The sequence below is a fragment of the Cucurbita pepo genome, chromosome LG15 (assembly GCF_002806865.2).
Source record: "Cucurbita pepo subsp. pepo cultivar mu-cu-16 chromosome LG15, ASM280686v2, whole genome shotgun sequence".
Classification (NCBI taxonomy): Eukaryota; Viridiplantae; Streptophyta; class Magnoliopsida; order Cucurbitales; family Cucurbitaceae; genus Cucurbita; species Cucurbita pepo.
In genome coordinates, this window is record NC_036652.1 from 168,561 (window position 1) to 184,595 (window position 16,035).

General features: G+C 40.8%; 1 long non-coding RNA gene and 1 pseudogene across 1 annotated transcript; one reads left to right on the forward strand and one right to left on the reverse strand.

Moving 5' to 3' along the window:
- Positions 1 to 1,802: 1,802 nt before the first annotated feature.
- Positions 1,803 to 5,182, forward strand: LOC111811143 (annotated as a pseudogene).
- Positions 5,183 to 7,359: 2,177 nt separating this feature from the next.
- LOC111776383 lies at positions 7,360 to 14,785 on the reverse strand. The gene is made up of 3 exons (XR_002812246.1): positions 14,624 to 14,785; positions 11,684 to 12,576; positions 7,360 to 7,694 (listed from the first exon to the last, which is right to left on the reverse strand). It is a non-coding gene; the product is annotated as an uncharacterized LOC111776383 (long non-coding RNA).
- Between the last annotated feature and the right edge of the window lie 1,250 nt (positions 14,786 to 16,035).

Consider the following 16,035-nt stretch of genomic DNA (forward strand, 5'->3'; position numbering starts at 1 on the left):
CCCTACCTCTCCCTACCTCTCCCTAGTAGATGCATTTTAAAATCATAAGGCTGACATCAACACGTAATGAGTCAAAGTAGACAATATTTGTTAGAGGTGGGTTTGGGCTGTTACTATTAGAGCCAGATACTAGGTGGTGTGCCAACAAGGATGCTGGGTCTTCCATCCCACATTGATTGGAGAGGGGAATGAAGCATTTCTTATAAGAGTGTGAAAACCTCTCCCTAGTAGACGTGTTTTAAAACTGTGAGGCTAACGAAGATATATAATTAGCCAAAACGGACAATATTTATTAGCGATGAGTTTGAATGTTACATATATAAGGGTTCCATCCGATAGCTAACAAACGTCTCCACATGAAGGAATGTATGTGTGTATTGTGTAGGAAGATAAAGAAGGAAAAAAAAGGTCACTTTTGAAGAAATAGATGAGATAAGCTTTGGAATGTGGCTTTAGTGACCACCCTAGGCAATCCCTTGGGGTGTGGGGTACCCTAAATTCCCTAACAAGATCCTAAATCTAAGTTAAAAATTATGTAAAGGGTGTGTTTTCCCAATGTGGGTGCTTCTCAAAATCTCATCTTTGTTAACCCAATGTAAGTTGGAAGGAATTGAACCTCAAACAAAAACATAAACCCTAATTTGGTGGTGGTGGATTGCTTCCCATTTGACACAATACTCTTGGTTCTTTCAAACCAAAGCTTCAAAAGGATATCCATGCTCAAAACATTCCAAGAAGATGTCTCTCGGATTAATAAAATGGTATCTATTAATGCAAAAATCTAGCCGGAAATAGCTGTCCAAATTGACATTTGATAGAGATCTTGATCTGGGTTGTCCTACAAAAGAGAGATCTTGAAACATTGTGATGTTTAAGTTAGTATCGATAACAAACTTGTATCTAACCAAGCACATGTTAAGTTGCATTTTTTAAAGTACAGAGTGGACTCTTATACTTGTACTATTTCTCCTTCAACCATCTAACACTGATGTCAAGACTGTAAGACAATTCAACTGTATTAGCCGAGAAGTAATCTATCGCCTCCACTCAGCCTATAGGTTTATATGGAGTTGAATTTCCTTTTCGGGTAGTCAATCAAGCTCCTCGACTCGATCTTGCAGCTCTCAAACAACGTCCTTTCTCTCCTTGAGATGTGCAAGACCAGTGAAATTAGGCCATGAACCGAGTAATTATACGCCCATAACATATCAACCGGGGCTTTGTATGTGTGTGTAATTGGCTATTAGTTTGAATGGACATATATGCTTTTTAAGGGAAGAAAAATCAAGAGGCAATAATTTATAGTTTGACGAAACAATAGAGAATTGGTCAGAGGGGCAGGGGAAGATCCACACTTTCTCATCGCTGTCAAAGTTGAATATGGGACAAATTCATTTATGGAAGTTCCTCGGAGTAATTAATGGCAGTTTCTCTTCACACCCTCTTCCTTAATCTCGATATTGTCTTCTTAGGGCTTTTCTTACCCTTATAAAGGGTGTTTCGTTTTACTTCCCAACCGATGTGTAATCTCACAATCCACCCCTTCTAGGGCCACTCATTCATTTGTGGGATCTCCACCAAATCCGCTTTATCACCTAGTGTCTCACTCTCATACCATTTGTAACCGTCAAAGCCCACCGGTAGTACATATAAAAGGTCCATACTCAGTGTCCGTTAGTGAGAGGTTCAATATTCTTATAAAATGTGTTTTGTTCTACTCCACAACTGATTTCGGTTTACACCGGGAAGGACAAGCCAGAAGCCCCATTTTTCTCCTTGTTTCACTGTGTTTTCTCCTCCCAGAAGATCAGAGAGATGAAGGGATAGCACTCCGTACTCTGTTCTATTCTAGCCTACATCAAACTTGAAACCTAACTTTACTGACCATTCTAGACAGAGAGAGTGGGCTGGGAGAGGAGGAGGGGTCTGTGCACTGTTGGTTTTGAGTGGGTGACCAATTAGAACAAACGCCCTTCAACTTGGGTCCGTCTCGGATTTTGGGTTCATATCGCTTTCTCGAAACACGCAGAATTTGCACACAAACTCACAAGAGGGAGAGAAACAGAGAAACAAAGAGAAACCCCTTCATTTTCCTTTTTCCTAACCTCATTCTGTTCTTTACCCTTTAATTACTATGTGAAACACACCACATTCAACTGGGTTTCTCTCATTTTCTCTGTTTTTCTCTTTGGAAAAACAGGGGATTCAGATTCTCATGATAAACAAGCTATATGAGTTGAATACCGCATTTGGGTTTTGTTCTAATTCTCGTTGTTCGATTCATTTTACTCCTGCGCGTCTAAGAATCATTGGGATTTCCCAGCAATGAGAGATGGAAATTCCAAGAAAAGCAAGGTTTAGAACTATGCCACTACGTTTTTGAGTTCTGTTTGTCTCTATTTTTCTGGGTTTTGTCCAAAATCATTGAATTTTTCTTGTTCTCTTTGTTCTTCAACTGAAGCTTTCAAGAACCAAGACATTATTCAAGAAATGGCTGAATATCAAGAACAAATCAGAAGATTTCGAGGCAGATGACAGTGTTTTTGGTGGGGAATCCTTCTTTTCTTACGATAATTTGCCACTAACATTACTGGGTCTGCTCAAGATCCATCGAAAATGAGGGTTTTTAACAGCTTTATGGTGTTCTTTTTTCAGGCGGGCATGAAAACTGGAAGAACAGTCATCTAGAGGAGGCATGCGCTATCAAGAAAAGCCAAACAGGTATAGGATCAAGAGCTCACTCATCATTATTTCAAATAAAGTCTACTTTTTAATTCATTTCATATGCTTTTTTCTGTACACATTTCCAGAAGGATCAAGCATGAGGAATTTTGAAGGAATCCTCCAGCATCGTCTTGAATTTGACACTCCACAGACCTACGACGTTAACAATTACAGGTATGTTCTCTTTGTTAGGAATCACGTCCCTCCGCAATGGTATGGAATGATATTCCTTATAAACCTCCGATCGTTCCCAAATTAGCCAATGTGGGACTCCCTCCAAACAATCCTCATCCGTTCTGTTTGAATGACAGAATATTTGTAGCCACTTGGAATGTTGCTGGAAAATCTCCTCCAAATCATTTAAGTCTTGATGATTGGCTTCCTAGCTCAACTCCTGCAGATATATACGTTCTTGGGTGTGTTCTACAGCTCAGAATTCAAATCTTTTTAAAAGACTTGATGTTTGTGTAAATGATAGAAGAGTTTGTCTTTGTTTTTGGCATCCAGTTTTCAGGAAATTGTTCCTCTGAATGCTGGCAATGTGTTGGGAACAGAAGACAATGGCCCAGCTAAGAAATGGCTTGCTCTTATTAGAAAGACTCTAAATACTCTTCCTGGCACTAATATGGATGCAGCAGATTTTGATGGATCGACAAAGCACAAGGCGTTGTCGTTCTTCCATCGACAATCGTTTCAGTCCACTAGCCGTAGTATGAGAATGGATAATAACATTTCTTCACAAAAAGCTCAATTTGATCGACGGTTCAGTGACTTCGATCAGGTTATGTTTGGGCATAGACCAAGTGACTATGACCCCACTTGCAGGTGGGGTTCATCTGATGAAGACAATGGACAAGGGGACTCACCATTTGTCTCCCACAATTCACCCATTTCCCACTGTGGTTCCTTCTCCGTCGACGATGGAGATAGGCAACCTGAGCGCTCGAGGTATTGTTTAGTTGCTAGTAAACAAATGGTTGGTATATTTCTTACTGTTTGGGTGAAGAGAGATCTGAGGGATGATGTCCGTAACTTGAGAGTCTCTTGTGTAGGCAGAGGATTGATGGGTTATCTTGGAAATAAGGTAATCTTCTCTACTTTACTAAGATTTAGGAACTTGTTAAAAGTAGGCCATGATTCACTTCTGGTGTTGTAGGGAGCTATCTCAATTAGCATGTCACTGCACCAAACAAGCTTCTGCTTCATTTGTAGTCACTTATCGTCGGGACAGAAGGAGGGCGACGAGCTACGGAGGAACGCTGACGTTATGGAGATACTGAGGAAAACTAGGTTCCCTAGAGTTAATGGCATGGAAGATGAGCACTACCCTCAAACGGTTCTAGAGCATGAGTAAGTTTATCCTTCATGTACTATCAAATTTGGTTCCTGTTTCTCTGTACTCTGTTGAATCAATGAACTTCTTGGTTCAGTCGGATTATCTGGCTGGGCGATTTGAATTATAGGATTGCCTTGTCTTATCGATCCGCTAAGGCTCTCGTCGAGATGCATAACTGGAGAGCTCTGTTGGAGAACGACCAGGCAAGTTCGTGTTAACTCTCTCGAAGTTTAGTGTACTTTTATCCAAGAGCTAATGAAACTGAGAGCATGATGGTTCGTGTTATCAGCTGAGGATAGAACGAAGACGTGGGCACGTTTTTGAAGGATGGGAAGAAGGGAAAATCTGTTTCCCTCCGACTTACAAGTATTCTTACAACTCGGATAGATACTCGGGAGATGCCCGGTACCCGAAAGAAAAGCGGAGAACTCCTGCTTGGTAACTTCTCTATCCTTAAAGGCGTGATCGAATATACATTAGCCTTTTCCCCAATTACTCCATTTATGATTGTGGCTTGTTACATGAAGGTGTGATCGAATATTGTGGTACGGTAGGGGTCTGAATCAATTGTCTTATGTTCGTGGCGAGTCGAGATTCTCAGACCATAGGCTAGTTTGTAGTGTGTTTTTGGCTGAGGTCGAGTCCCTATCTCCTAACTGGATTAAGAAGGGTCTGAGTTATTCCAATACAAAGATTGAAGCTGAAGAGCTACTGCCAAAACACGAATGGCTATTCGGGACATAGTTTCTTCGGCGAATCTTCCCGACGCACGAATCTTCATATTGCTGCAGATCATGGTGGCCACCTGGTTCGTTTTTTGAGTTAAATAGGACGCCTCACATGTTCGACAACTAAAGTACGAGCTTGATGCCATTGACTTTAAGAATAGAATGTGTTGTTTTTGGAGTATGTACACTTTCTAGCCATGTTTCTCATTAAAGGTTCTATTCTGCAGGTGGGCACTTCCAAAAAGCTCATTTGTCTCCATAATTATGAAGGCTTCTAATGCTAAAATCCAAAGGAGAAGGTTGGTGTGGCTCAACTTCCTTTAAAAATCCATGTCGGTTCCTTTCTGTGAGATCCCACAATGGTTGGGGAGGAGAACGAAACACCATAAGGGTGTGGAAACCTCTCCCTAATAGACACGTTTTAAAAACTTTGTGGGAAAGTCCGAAAGAGAAAGCCCTTTTCCTTATTGCGTTTTGTTCATCCATATTTCAGATGAAACTCAAATTGATCTTCTCGACACGAGCTTTTTATCGACACTACTTCAGAACTTCAGCTGACCCAAACATGCTATCAGTAGCAAGGTATATTGACATACTGATATACAGTTGCTCTTTGAGTGTTAATATCTTAAATATCTTGAGGCTTTGTCAACTTTTTTGGCTGCTAGAAATCGACTGGCCGAGTGTCGTAAATGAGTAGCTGGTGTTAGATGATTATATCATATGCTCGAGTCGGTGGCTTCGTGGCTATAATACTCACTGCTACACATCTGTTGCTGGCTTTGAAATGAAAGGAAATAAGTAGGATTAGGATACTTTTTTGCTGTATTCATTTGTCGCTTAATATTCCATTGTACAGATGACATCAAACTGCAACTACAAGTGGGGAATAAAATAAAGCTATGAATCCATTCATATTTTGTCTCCACTTTTCACTTTTTCAACCCAAATTATGGAGTTTCAGGCTCCTTTACAAGGCAATGGCAGGTCCTAATTGGTGAATGGATTGGTTGAACAGTGAAACCACAACTGCTACGGCTACTGCTACTTGGTAAACAAACTGGGTGTGACCCCATTCTAAGTTTCACCAAAACAGCCTAAGAAAGTTACCATTTTGAAAGCACAGAGAGCTCAATCTTAAAGGGTTGGATGGTTGGTAGTGGCCCAAAAGCCATGAGTGTGGGTGGCCTTACCCTTTACTCTGTCTGACCCTATTGCCTTTCTTCTTCCTCTGTCTAATCTTATTGTACCATTGTATATCAGTCTCTTCAAAGTACCTCTTTTTCGCTCCGTTTTCTTTTTCCTCCGTTATGTATTGCCGTCAGCCTCGCGGTTTTTAAAACGCGTCTGCTAGGGAGAAGTTTCTACACCCTTATAAGGAATGTTTCGTTCTCCTCTCCAACTGATGTACGATCTCATAATTCACTCCCTTTGGGAGCCCAATGTCCTCGCTGGCACACTATCCGGTGTTTGGCTATGATACCATTTGTAACAGCCCAAAACCACCGCTAACAAATATTGTCTGCTTTGACCCGTTATGTATTGCTGTCAGTCTCATGGTTCTTTAAACGCGTCTACTAGGGAGAGGGTTTTCATACCCTTATAAAGAATGTTTCATTCTTCTATCCAACTGACGTGAGATCTCACAATTCACCCCCTTTGGGAGCCCAACGTCCTTTGTGGTACACCACCTGGTGTCTGGTTTTGATACTGTTTGTAATAGCCCAAACTCACTGCTAGCAAATATTGTCTATTTTGACCCATAACATATCGCCATCAGTCTCACGATTTTTTTAACGCGTCTGCTAGGGAAAGGTTTTCATACCTCTTATAAGGAATGTTTCATTCTTCTATCCAACCGACGTGGGATCTCACACCACTCCCTTTGGGAGCTCAACGTCCTTTGTGGCACACCGCCTGATGTCTAGTTTTGATACCATTTGTAATAGCCCAAACCCACCACTAGCAAATATTGTCTATTTTGACTCATTACGTGTCGCCGTGAGTTTCACGATTTTTTAAACACGTCTGCTAGGGAGAGGTTTCCACACCCTTATAAGGAATGTTTCATTCTCCTGTCTAACTGATGTGGGATCTCACAATCCACCCCCTGGAGGGCCCAACGTTCTCACTAACACACAATCCAGTGTCTAGCTCTAATACAATTTGTAACAGCCCACACCGCTAGTAGATATTGTCCACTTTGATCCGTTATGTATCGTCATCAGTCTCACGGTTTTTAAAACACGTCTACTAGGGAGAGTTTTCCACCTCCTTATAAAAAACGTTTTTTACAAACTTTACGTTTCAAGAATATATACACTTTTACTTTAAGTGTGACTTTCATAAGCTGTCCAAAAAGCATAGCTGTAAAATGAATGCTGCAGTTATAACGTATGAGATATGTCATTTGCATGCACTCAGGAAATTGCTACCTTTTCAGCTTTACAATAATAATCATGAGACTTTGTCCAAATGAATAACCAAACATTCTCCCATATTTGTAACTCTACTAGCTTCTATATATATTATCACTCAACAGGTCAAAAGTTCGAATCTCCATCCCGACACATTGAGTTCAACGAAGAAGTCAACATCTTCTCCGCATATATGGTAGGATTGCACAACAACGCACACACTCGATCTAGATGAACACAAAATCAATGCTTTAAATTCATATATATGATTCGCAACAGATCCACCTTCAGACATTTGTAGATTGAATAATCTTCACATCAAATATACATTGTCTTCTTCTCAATGATGTCGAACGTCACGTTTCTGGATAGGGTCAAACAGATCAACCCTAGCGCTTGTTGATCCTTGAGCTTCCACTACTCCGTGTCATAGTATCCGGCTTCCACTGCTCTGTGGTCATAGTATCCAACACAACCTCGATCTAGAAACTGAAATCGAATCCATCAAATTTCTCAATTCCATCTTTGAATTTTTCATCTTCACATAGTTGCATCTTCTAGAAAATGTATTCTCTTATTGTACACATTGAAGTCATCCATATAAATCTTTAGTCAATATTCCTCTTTACATTTTCCCTCTCTTGTTCTTTGTGTTCATCTAAATCGAGTGTGTGCGTTGTTGTACGATCCTAACAACATAAATATTTTCCCTGCTTTTCTACTAGCTGCTAGGCTTACTACAGACAGACAACCTTGCTAGACTTTGTTCCTTTCAGCTACAGACAACCTCGCTGGCACAGCACCCCGTGTCTGACTCTAATACCATTTGTAACAGTTCAAACCCACCCCTAACAAATATTGTCCACTTTGGCCCGTTACGTATCGTTGTCAGCCTCACAATTTTAAAACGAATCTATTAGAAAGAGGTTTCCACATCTTTATAAGAAATGTTTCATTCACCTCTCTAACCGATATGGGGTCTCACGGGTTTGGGTTTGTTTTCAGAATAATTCAATCCTACACCAATATGCTTCCTGATATGAAAACGATGGCAGAATATGGAAAGGAATGAAAAGATAAAGCTTTCAAACGAGAATATCTTATTCATGGCATGAAGCCGCTAGCTGGGCCATATGGCCACACCAATGGCTATCTTGGCTCTCAACTGGCATTATTGGCACAAAACTAAATCATTTGTTGATTGAAAAAAGTATTAGACATTATTTATAAACCAGCAACCGACCCTATAGTTAAATGATTCTATCTCACATGCATCTACTTGTCAAGTCAATTTTATATACAGCTTAGGCCACTTCCTATACCAACACTTAAGCAATAATGCTTTGGTTTGAATATTGTACAACTTAAACAAATATTCATACCATTTAAATATTATCTGATGCAATAATGCTTTTGTGTCCTGCTCTTTCTTCAGGCAATTTGGTCAAGAACCAATTAAAAACTATCAGTTTTGCAGCTGATTTTAGATGTTGATATGGATCCTTGTTCATTCAATCAGGAAGGGGTTCAATTATTTCCATCGAATAATTTAGATTTAAAGATAGAAATTGATAATACATAGTAAGAAAAACGAGACTCGCATCATGGTGACCAAATAAAGCGGAGATTGAAACTTAAGCCAAAGTGTGAGATCTTACATTGGTTGGAGAAGAGAACGAATCATTCCTTATAAGGGTGTGGAAACCTCTCCCTAGGAGACACATTTTAAAACCTTGAAGCTAACGACGATACGTAAGGGGCCAAAGCAGATAATATTTGTTAGTGGTGGGCTTGGGCTGTTACAAATGATATCAGAGCCAGACACCGGGCAGTGCGAGCGAGGGCACGCATTCCTTATAAGGGTGTGAAAATTTCTCCCTAGCAGATGCGTTTTAAAATCTTGAAGCTGACGACGACACGTAACAGGTCAAAACAGACATTATGTATTAGCGGTGGCATTAGGTTGTCACAAATGGTATCATTCCTTATAAAGGTGTGGAAACCTCTCCCTAGGAGACATTTTAAAACCTTGAAGCTAACGACGATATATAACGGGCCAAAGTAGATAATATCTGTTATTGGTGGGCTTGAGCTGTTATAAATGGTATCACAGCCAGACACCGGGCAGTGCGAGCGAGGGCACGCATTCCTTATAAGGGTGTGGAAATTTCTCCCTAGCAGATGCGTTTTAAAATCTTGAAGCTGACGACGACACGTAACAGGTCAAAACAGACATTATGTATTAGCGGTGGCATTAGGTTGTCACAAATGGTATCATTCCTTATAAGAGTGTGGAAACCTCTCCCTAGGAGACACATTTTAAAACCTTGAAGCTAACGACGATACGTAACGGGTCAAAGCAGATAATATCTATTAGTGGTGGGCTTGGGCTGTTACAAATGGTATCAGAGCCAGACACCAGGCAGTGCGAGCGAGGGCACGCATTCCTTATAAGGATGTGGAAATTTCACCCTAGCAGATGCGTTTTAAAATCTTGAAGCTGACGACGATATGTAACAGGCCAAAACAGACAATATCTATTAGCGGTGACATTGGGCTGTCACAAATGGTATCAAAGTCAGACACCGGGTGGTGTGCCTGTGAAGGTGCGCATTCATTATAAGGGTGTGGAAACTTTTCCCTAGTAAATGTGTTTTAGAATTGAAGGAAAGCCCAGAAGAGAAGGCTCGAAGAAGACAATATCTATTAACAGTGGGCTTAGGCTGTTACACAAAATAACTACAGCTCCACACTAATTAGTATATACTCGTTCTCTTAAGGTCGGAGGCTCAAATTTCCATACTACTGATGAAAATGAGACTAAAAAGGTTTCGATGAGGTGGTACCTTTGGACACGTGATCTCACGTGAGTAAGCATGAACATGCATGTCCATATATGATCACAAACAGTGTTAAGGGTTGGTGCAAAAATGGAACAGAATCCCACTGTTCATATGCTGATTTAATGAATAATCAAAATCCACAGAGACAGCCATTACCTTTTGCTGATCCCTTCCCTAAGTTACTGGAAAATTTGCCACAAATAGAAAAAGGGTTTTTCATTTTGAGCTGTCTTTGTGGAAACATAAAGACATCATTAATCAGTTGTTGAAATAATGTCTATTCAAGAAACACTGTCCAAATTATGAACAACATTGTTAGCTTTCTGTCGTCTTAGCTGTAGAATTCATATTCAAAAGTCAAAACAGAAGGCATTTGGATCCGTGCAACTTTGGAAATCAAGAATTCATTTTCATGCAGATCTCTGGTTTTTTTGACAGATAATGTTGGGTTTGGCTGGCTCGAATTCAAAACTATAACTGTACAAGCTCACCGCTAGCAGATATTGTCTGGTTTGGTTCGTAACGTATCGCCGTCAGTCTCGCGGTTTTAAAACGCGTCTACTAAAGAGAGGTTTCCACATCCTTATAAGGAATGCTTCGTTCCCCCTCCAACCGATGTGGGACCTAACAAAAATTTTAGCTGGAACGCATCTGCTAGGGAGAGGTTTCCGTTCCCTTATAATGAATGCTTCGTTCCCCTCTCCAACCGATGTAGGATCTAACAAAAACTTTAGTTGGAACACGTTTGCTAGGGGGAGGTTTGCACACCCTTATAAGGAATGTTTCGTTCCCCTCTCCAACCAATGTGGGACCTAACAAAAACTTTAGCTGGAACGCGTCTGCTAGGGGGAGGTTTCCACACCTTTATAAGGAATGCTTCGTTCCCATCTCCAACCGATGTGGGACCTAACAAAAACTTTAGCTAGAATGCGTCTGCTAGGGAGAGGTTTCCATTCCCTTATAATGAATGCTTTGTTCCCCTCTCCAACCGATGTAGGACCTAACAAAAATTTTAGCTGGAACGTGTCTGCTAGGGGGAGGTTTGCACACTCTTATAAGGAATGCTTCGTTACCCTCTCCAACCGATGTGGGACCTAACAAAAACTTTAGCTAGAATGCGTTTGCTAGGGAGAGGTTTCCACACCCCTATAAGGAATGCTTCGTTCACCTTTTCAACCGATGTAGGACCTAACAAAAACTTTAGCTGGAACGCGTCTGCTAGGGGGAGGTTTGCACACTCCTATAAGAAATGCTTCGTTACTCTCTCCAACCGATGTGGAACCTAACAAAAATTTTAGCTAGAATGCGTCTGCTAGGGAGAGGTTTCCACACCCCTATAAGGAATGCTTCGTTCACCTCTTCAACCGATGTGGGACCTAAAAAAAATTTTAGCTGGAACGAGTCCGTTAAGAAGAGGTTTCCACACCTTTATAAGGAATGCTTCATTCTCCTCTCCAACCGACATGGGACCTAACAAAAACTTTAGCTAGAACCCGGCTTTACTTGTTCAAGACCGCATGTGATTGTCAATATCAGTAGGAAAAGAGTTGAAAGATTCAAAATTTCACTGAGTCAACAATATGCAAAAGCCATATATGATAGAACACAACCAAAACTGTGTGGAAAGATCATTACCAGTTCTCAGAATCTGTGGAAATCTCTCCATCTTCGTTTTGGTGATGATAATGAAAGGAAGGGGTGTGCCCAATTACTCCACGAGCAATGGAACCCAACGAATCCATCCTTTTCCCAACAGTTACAGGACAGAAAGCACTTGATTTGGTTCAGCACTCCATGTATGTATGTACCTTTAAGTTTTGTCTGTGTTGCTACAAAAAGAAAAGCAAGTCAGCTTGGAAAATAACATACAGAGTACGAATCGGCCTCTGTGGTTAATCATTTGCAGTGAAGTGTCAAATCAGCAATTTGGCACCCAAGTTATCACAATGACAGTAAATACCATTGGATAAATCAATGGCTGCTCGTTGAATGATCTTTCCCTTCTCTGGTTCAGATAAAAGTGGGTGAAGAAAGCAAAGCAAGATAAGTAGAACATGGAGTGTAAAGCTAGCATCATGTAACATAAATATTTTTCCCATTTATCCTGTCATTCTCTGCAACACTGATGGTCATATTGATGTTCCTTCACCAAGCCGTCTTAGCTCAGCTGGTAGAGCATGTGATCGAAATACCAATAATTTTGAGTTGAGGTATTTTCCATTTTGACATGACGACTTTAATACCATGTTAAGAATCACGGATCTCAAGCCTACAGAGTCCTTGAATAACCTCCCCTTAATCGAGGCTCGACTCCTTATCTGGAGTCCTCGAACAAAGTACACTCTTTGTTCTACACTTTCGAGGCTCACAACTTCTTTATTCGACATTTGAGGATTCCTTGATAACATGTTAAAAATCGTGAATCTCCACAATGGTAACTCATGATCATTCCCTACTTCACGATCGATTCTTTTTAGCACCGTAGACTCTCAAATAAGAACCAGCTGTACGTCACCATACCAAGTTTCCTGCAAAAGAACAATGTCCGTCAATGCTCTAGTTCGAGGCAAAACATCTGTTAGGTTATGGAGCATGCTGCTTATTTATAGCTTAGTCAACGGTTATACATAGTAAAACTATCTAACACCAACCTTACAAGGCTTCCTGCAAAAGAATAATGCTAGGTCGAGGCAAAACATCTGTTAGGTTATGAAGCCGGCTGCTTATTTATAGTTTGGTCAACGGTTATGCATACTAAAGCTATATATATATGGTAAATGAGTAAATTGTAATAAATAATAAATAGCTATGTATAGTAAAAAGCTATATCCGAACTATATATGATAGATAGTTATATATACAAGATGGTTATATTGGGTAAAGCTATATAGTAAGCTGAACCGTATATATATTCCCTTAGGCAGACCTTTGTAAATGTACTTTGTCTATTTTCTATATTCTCTACATAAAGAAGTCATCAATACAAAACCTTTAGCCAGAGTTCTCCTTGCATTTTCTCTCTTCGTTCTTGTGTTCATCTAGATCAAGTATGTTCTCCTTGCATTTTTTCTCTCCTGTTTTTTGTGTTCATCTAGATCAAGTATGTGGGATGTTGTGCGATCCTAACAACATCAAACTCAATAACGATCGAAGATAGCATCCAAACCCTGTTGCTGGATCAACAGCTTAGACATTTTATACATGGAGAGAAGTATAAAGTCAGCTTTGTAATGTCATTACTTGAACTCATTATTCAGTCCCTTTCTGAACTTTGAAGATGAAACTCTAAAAGATCGACTTTACAGATATTCATATGGTGTCAAGCCGTCATACACAGAGAGGGTACGAGGAGAGGAAAAAAACTTGATAGTAAATCAAAGCCAACAGACCAGCCATTGCACAACTCAACTACCTACATTATCAAACGCATGCCAGAAGGGGCCTAAGCACAGCAATTAAACATGAGACAGCTCAACTCTAAACTTTTAATTGTCCAATTTGGCTACCATGTTCTTACCAACCAGGTTTAGTTTCTCATATAACGGTCCAAGATCACCGCTAGCAGATATTGTCCTCTTTAGGCTTTTTCTTTCGAGCTTTCCCTTCACGGGATAAATTTTTACACCATTATAAATGATGTTTCGTTCTCCTCTCCAACCGATGTGGGATCTCACAATCTACCCCCTTCGGAGCTCAGCCTCCTCATTGGAACATTGCCCGGTGTCTAGCTCTGATACTATTTGTAACGGCTCAAGCCCACCGTTAGCATAGCAGATATTGTCCTCTTTGGGCTTTCCCTTTTGGGCTTCTCTCAAGGTTTTTAAAGGTTTTTAAAAAGCGTTGGTAGGGACAGACTTCCACACCCTTATAAAGGATGTTTCGTTCTCCTCCCCAACCGATGTGGGATCTAGCTCTAACACCATTTGTAACGTCCTTTGGGGCTCAGCCTCCTCGTTGGCACATCGCCCAGTGTCTAGCTCTAACACCATTTGTAACAGCCCAAGCCCACTGCTAGTAGATATCGTTACGCTTCCCTTTTTGGGCTTCTCCTCAATATTTTTAAAACGCATCTGCTAGAGAGAGGGTTCCACACTCTTATAAAGGATGTTTTCATTCTCCTCCCCAACCAATGTGAGATCTCACACCTTGCCTCTACCGATCTACCGATCTACCGATCATCACCTATGGCAAATACAAACAATCACGACCATCAACAGGAGAAATAAGATACTTATCTGCATAAAGTTTCCCTTACATTATCACCCAAAAGAATCTTCCAGTACCTAATAAGCTTTTCAGCAGCCTTCCAACCCATTTAAAAGTAACACAAATACCAAAGCTACTGCTGCCAATATCTTCACAAGTACTCCAACAATCTACAGTTCATAATTCGGATAATGAGTTCCTGCACTTACACTACAACGTAGAACATGGATGATATATACTGAGTAGAAAATCCAAGCAGATCGCAGAGACACATAGTATTCAATCAGTGACAAGAAAAATGTATGAGTCAGCATGCACAAAAACCCAAGTCCCGTAAGTGATAACTTAGTAGAATGCGACGAACAACACCTGTAATAAGACGAGTAGTATCAGTCGCTGAGCTAGGCAGATGCAGTGCTCGGATCGTCTCTTTCTACCTCCTAACAGCGGAACCTCCATTCTGATTGAACTTTAATCCACACTCAAAACCTTTGCCCCTTCAATCGCATCACCGTCGTTGTTCGCATATCCCTGGTCCGGTCTGTCTATAATCGGCTTACGATCAGAAAGCATGCGGTCTCCAATAAAAAAAATCCCAAAAAGTGCCCGCCAAATTTCTCTTACATAATGATCTCAGTGCCCTATGTCACTCAAAATTGACTAGGGGCTTCAAGCGGCCCAGATGGGCCACGTGAAGGCCAAGATTGATAAGTGTCATGATGCGATGGAAGAGGATGGTGCATCATCCAATACACCAAGAGTATGCATTACAGCTAAGTTGAGACATACGCAAAATTCGAGAGAATGAGGTGACATTAGTGTCAAAAACAAGTTTAAAGAGGGTCGAGTAAGGTCTCGGGCCTTAACCTCTGAAGTCGAAGTTTCAATATGAGTTTCGACATGCGGCTCGGGAATTAAGTCTATCTATATGAAAGATGAAAGGCTCAACAAATTTGGTGTCAATTGAATACCCAATGGACTATGCACGAGGTCGTATATTCGTTTGCCAAAAATGACGACTACTCGATAAGGATTGGAAATGACTCAAAATGTACTATAGGGGAGGCATGGTGTTAGCTCTACACCCTTTGGGCCATGTGACCTAAGCGAGCTACTATGTGACACATGTGTGTGTCACAATGAAGGTGAGCGTTCCTAGACGAGTGTCTCAAGCGACTTCCTTTGAAATAAGTTTTTCAAAGACAGTACTGGACGACATGGGTGTACCGATATTGCGCCCTAGCCTGTGTGTTGGAGGTTGGATAATGCACATGCAATTTGTAACGGATGTCGTAAATAGTCTAGCATGGACACGGGAGAGTCCAATGCCTGATAAGAACCCAGATAGATGGATATTTGAGATGATCGATACATGGATCAGTTTCCAATGGATGTGTCCGACCAAGCCAAGACATGGGGATGACATCATGATGCATGGGTAGTATTGTTGGATACCGAGATGACAACGAGATGTGATGTTGGTGTGTAGCAGACGAACGAACATGCACACGCGACAACGTGTGTTGCCGAAGAAACGTAGAATCCGTGCAATTGACGTTAAGTTGGTGAGGACAAACCTTGTCCAAGGCTGGCCGAAACCGTAAAGCTAGACGAAAAAATGAATATAGGACTTAATTACCCTTTAAAATTTGTGGCGAGTGTGTCAACGTCATGACATATTGTGAAATCGTGGCTCACTTCATGTNAGGCTGGCCGAAACCGTAAAGCTAGACGAAAAAATGAATATAGGACTTAATTACCCTTTAAAATTTGTGGCGAGT